The 5707-nt window shown below is 35.7% G+C and overlaps 1 pseudogene; it reads left to right on the top strand.

Moving 5' to 3' along the window:
- The first annotated feature begins 3348 nt into the window (after positions 1-3348).
- On the top strand, positions 3349-5001 carry LOC105865823 (actin-related protein 6 pseudogene; annotated as a pseudogene).
- Positions 5002-5707: the final 706 nt, after the last annotated feature.

Genomic DNA, 5707 nt, shown 5'->3' with positions numbered 1-5707 from the left:
AAGTCCTGGTCCAGATGGCTTCACACCCGAATTTTACCACACTTACAAAGAAGAACTAGTACCTGTCTTGCAGAAACTATTCCACAACATCGAGAAGACGTAAACCTCCCCGACACCTTTTATGAAGTGAATTACTCTGATACCAAAACCAGGAAAGGATGCAACAAAAAAAGAAAACTACAGACCAATATCCCTAATGAATATAGATGCAAAAATTTTCAACAAAATCTTAGCTAACCGAATCCAGACACTTATCAAAAAAATAATCCACCACGACCAAGTGGGCTTCATCCCAGGGATGCAGGGATGGTTCAACATACGTAAATCTATAAATGCAATTCACCACATCAACAGAAGCAAAAACAAAGACCACATGATTCTTTCAATAGATGCAGAAAAAGCTTTTGACAAAATTCAACACCCTTTCATGATACCAACACTTAAGAAAATAGGCATAGAAGGGACATACCTAAAAATGATACAAGCCATATATGACAGACCCATAGCCAACATCATACTGAATGGGGAAATATTGAAATCATTCCCACTTAGAACTGGAACCAGACAAGGCTGCCCACTATCTCCACTTCTGTTCAACATAGTGCTGGAAGTCTTGGCTACAGCAATCAGACAGGAAAATGGAATCAAAGGTATCCAAATAGGGGCAGAAGAGATCAAACTTTCACTGTTTGCTGATGATATGATATTGTATCTAGAAAATCCCAAGGATTCAACCAAGAAACTCCTGGAACTGATCAATGAATTTAGTAAAGTCTCACGATACAAAATCAATACACAGAAATCAGAGGCATTCATATACGCCAACAACAATCTAATTGAGAACCAAATCAAAGACTCAATTCCCTTCACAATAGCAACAAAGAAATTAAAGTACCTAGGAATACACTTAACCAAGGAGGTGAAAGACCTCTACAGGGAGAACTAAGAAACACTGAGGAAGGAAATAGCAGAGAATGTAAACAGATGGAAATCCATACCATGCTCGTGGATCGGCAGACTCAATATCATGAAAATGTCTATACTACCCAAACTGATCTACAGATTCAATGCAATACCTATTAAAATCCCATCAACATTCTTTACAGATATAGAAAAAATAATTTTACGCTTCGTATGGAACCAAAGAAGACCCCGAATATCAAGAGCAATTCTAGGCAACAAAAACAAAATGGGAGGCATTAGTATGCCAGATATCAAACTATACTACAAAGCTATGGTCATTAAATCAATATGGTATTGGCACAAAAATAGGAATATTGACCATTGGAACAGATGTGAGAATCCTGATATAAAACCATCCTCATATAGCCATCTAATCTTTGACAAAGCAGACAAAAATATATGCTGGGGAAAAGAATCCCTTTTCAATAAATGGTGCTGGGAAAACTGGATAGCTACCTGTAGAAGGTTAAAACTGGACCCACACCTTTCACCTCTCACAAAAACCAACTCACGCTGGATAACAGACTTAAACCTAAGGTATGAAACTATTAGAACTCTAGAGGAAAAAGTTGGAAACACTCTCCTAGACATCGGCCTGAACAAAGAGTTTATGAAGAAGTCTCCAAAGGCAATCACAGCAGCAACAAAAATAAATAAATGGGACATGATCAAACTACAAAGCTTCTGCACAGCCAAAGAAATAGTCATGAAAGTAAACAGACAACCTCAGAATGGGAGAAAATTTTTGCATCCTATGCATCCGATAAGGGACTGATAACTAGAATATACTTAGAACTCACGAAAATCAGGAAGAAAAAATCAAATAACCCCATTAAAAAGTGGGCAAAGGACTTGAACAGAAATTTTTCTAAAGAAGACAGAAGAATGGTCAACAAACATATGAAGAAATGCTCAACATCTCTAATCATCAGGGAAATGCAAATCAAAACCACAATGAGATATCACTTAACCCCAGTGAGAATGGCCTTTATCAAAAAATCTCCAAACAATAAATGCTGGCGTGGTTGCGGAGAGAGAGGAACACTCCTACACTGCTGGTGGGACTGCAAACTAGTTCAACCTCTGTGGAAAGCAATATGGAGATATCTTAAAGTGATACAAGTGATTCTACCATTTGATCCAGCAATCCCATTGCTGGGCATCTACCCAAAAGATCCCATGACACTCTACAAAAAAGACACCTGCACTCGAATGTTTATAGCAGCACAATTCATAATTGCAAGGCTGTGAAAACAGCTCAAGTGTCCTTCAATCCAAGAATGGATTAATAAAATGTGGTATATTTATTCCATGGAGTACTATTCAGCTCTAAGAAACAATGGTGACATAGCACATCTTATATTTTCCTTGTTAGAGCTGGAACCCATACTACTAAGTGAAGTTTCCCAAGAATGGAAAAACAAGCACCACATATACTCACCAGCAATTTGGTATTAACTGAATAGCACCTAAGTGGTCACATAGGTACTACAATAATAGGTTATTGGGCAGGTGGGAGGGGGGAGGGGGGCGGGTATATACATACATAATGAGTGAGATGTGCACCATCTGAGGGATGGTCATGATGGAGACTCAGACTTGTGGGGGGAGGGGGGGAAATGGGCATTTATTGAAACCTTAAAATCTGTATCCCCATAATATGCTGAAATAAAAAAAAATGAATCATCTGCTAATTTTTAAATGATTCAGGATGCAGTAAAGGTAAACCATGGGCTAATTTGACTTCCTAATCTTTGATTTTATAAATCACATTTCCACTGAATGGAGTACATTTTATACCATTCCATCCACTGTGTGCACACATATACCAACACACACATACAAGCACAAGAGTAACTTACTAAATAAACATAAGTAAATGAATAAACATAATAATATGAATATAAGTTCATTGCCTTTCTGTCAATGGCCTTGTCAATTTATATGATTTTATATTGCCTCTTAAGCCATGATATGACTTCACTGATCCCACATTTCTTACCATGTGTGTAGTTATAGTCATATTTAAGTTGAACATCACAAAAACTTCTGAACAAATATGACTTGCACTAATAAAATCATCCTCCCAACACCCATCTCAACTCACATACTTCAAAACAGTTCTGCTCATGACTATTCATATTCTCCAAAACTACATGATCAGAAGTGGAAGTTAGTCACTTACTATTGTATGTCTGCCAATACATTTGCTTATTGCTGTTTCTCAGCTGATCTGGTCATAAATGTAATAATACAACTATTATGAACTCAAACACTATATCTTACTCAGAATAAAATATTTTGACCAACAGTAGAATTACACAAAACTTTTTTCTGTACAAGTCATTCTTAGTAATAGTATATCAAACATTACCAATTGAGAAGGGTCAGGAAGGGAAAGGCAGATGGCTGCAGTGCGGTCGGTGCTGAGATGACGACCTTAGTGCTGGATAATGGAGCCTACAACGCCAAAATCGGTTACAGCCGCAAAAATGTCTCGGTCATTCCTAACTGTCAGTTCAGCTCAAAAACAGCACGTCTTAAAACTTTTATGGCTAACCAGATAGATGAAATTAAAGACCCTTCTGGACTCTTTTACATCCTTCCTTTTCAAAAGGGCTACTTGGTGAATTGGGATTTTCAAAGATAAGTTTGGGATTACTTTTTTGGAAAAGAAATGTATCAGGTTGATTTTTTGGATACTAATATTATTATCACAGAACCATATTTTAACTTCACTTCAATTCAAGAATCAATGAATGAAATTCTATTTGAAGAATACCAGTTCCAAGCAGTATTAACAGTAAATGCTGGGGCTCTCAGTGCACATAGGTATTTCCGAGATAATCCTTTCGAATTATGCTGTATCATTGTAGATAGTGGATATTCCTTTACACATATAGTTCCTTATTGCAGAAGTAAAAAGAAAAAAGAAGCAATTATTAGGATAAATGTTGGAGGAAAACTCTTAACCAATCATCTAAAGGAGATCATATCTTACAGGCAGCTACACGTTATGGATGAAACACATGTGATTAATCAAGTGAAAGAAGATGTATGCTATGTGTCTCAGCATTTTTATAAAGATATGGATATTGCAAAATTGAAAGGAGAAGAAAATACAGTAATGATAGACTATGTTCTGCCTGACTTCAGTACCATTAAGAAGGGCTTTTGTAAGCCAAGGGAAGAGATGGTTTTGAGTGGAAAATATAAATCTGGGGAACAAATTCTTCATCTGGCCAATGAGAGATTTGCTGTTCCAGAACTACTCTTTAATCCTTCAGATATAGGCATTCAAGAAATGAGAATTCCGAAAGCCATTGTCTATTCAATTCAGAACTTACCTAAAGAAATGCAGCCACATTTTTTAAGAACATTGTTTTGACAGGAGGAAATTCCCTTTTCCCAGGATTTAGGGATCGCGTTTACTCAGAAGTTCGATGTCTTACTCCAACAGATTATGATGTTTCTGTTGTTCTGCCTGAAAACCCTATCACTTATGCGTGGGAAGGTGGAAAATTGATATCAGAGAATGATGATTTTGAAGATATGGTGGTAACCAGAGAAGATTATGAGGAAAATGGACATAGTGTCTGTGAAGAGAAATTTGATATTTAAGAAACAATTCTGAATGAAAGTCTTGACTGGTTATGACTGAAAGGCTTAATTTCAGTGTTCCTTTTAAAGGAGGTTAAGGAACTGTGTTACCTTTCATTCTAAGATAAAGCCTTGAATTTATGTAAATCCTTTGATCCATTGCTAATTTTCAAAGGCTTCTTAGCTAGGTTATTACTGTAAAATGTAACTCAGCCCATATTTTCATTTAGGAGCTAGACTACCATAACAGTGCTTATGCTGTTTCTGAGAGTAGGTTATTTTTCATTAGAAGATGAAAGAGTGAATGCATTTTAGGTTTAATTCTTTATAGCTGAAAGCATAGACTTCACTGTCTCACTGGTCAGGTTTCCTTAGAAGGCAGTTTTGTGTGAATATAACTAGGAATTAGTTGAAGTGTTTTCACAGTGAATTGATTTATCTCTCTTAGAGCTAAGTATTTTATTTAAAAAATTTTATTTATACGTATTAAAATTGGAAAGACTAAACTTATGGGTGTATAATGTTTATTTTTTACTTAGACTAAGTTTGAAAGGATGGAGACTAAAGTGGATTTAATAAAGTGTGTTTTGTTAAAAAAAACAACAACATTACCAATTGCAAGAACATGTGTTGGAAAAATAACTTCTTACTGGACCTGAGCTTAATGATGTTTTATTAATTTTTTTCAAATATTGAAATTGAGTAAATATTGGTTCAATTATTTTATAATACATATTTCTAATTTAATTCATAAAATATTGGATATTTTATTTTATAGTCAAAGTAATATTTAAAATAGATATCCCCTCTGGAATTAAGATGCTAAAAGACCACAGCCTATAGAACCATTCCAAAACAAGTGACTTATTTAAAGAAATCTATGTTTTAATTCTATTGTGAAGATACATGCTATGGTGACATCTCACTGGTCTCTTTTGCATATTGTAAGTTCTCAAAACAATGATCTCAACAGCATAAGGACAGGAACAACTCTGGTGATCTCAGGGTGTCCATGCCCCTATAAGTACCAGAATAGTAAGTGACAGATGTAACAGTGATTGCAACCAAAACACTCTCACCACTACTGCATCACCATCCTTATTATCATCAGGAGTAGCAACAACAGCATCATTATTCCTGGAGC

This window comes from Microcebus murinus, chromosome 10, assembly GCF_040939455.1.
Source record: "Microcebus murinus isolate Inina chromosome 10, M.murinus_Inina_mat1.0, whole genome shotgun sequence".
Taxonomy (NCBI): Eukaryota; Metazoa; Chordata; class Mammalia; order Primates; family Cheirogaleidae; genus Microcebus; species Microcebus murinus.
The sequence above is the reverse complement of the archived record's forward strand: the minus strand, read 5'-3'. Positions and strand labels throughout refer to the sequence as shown.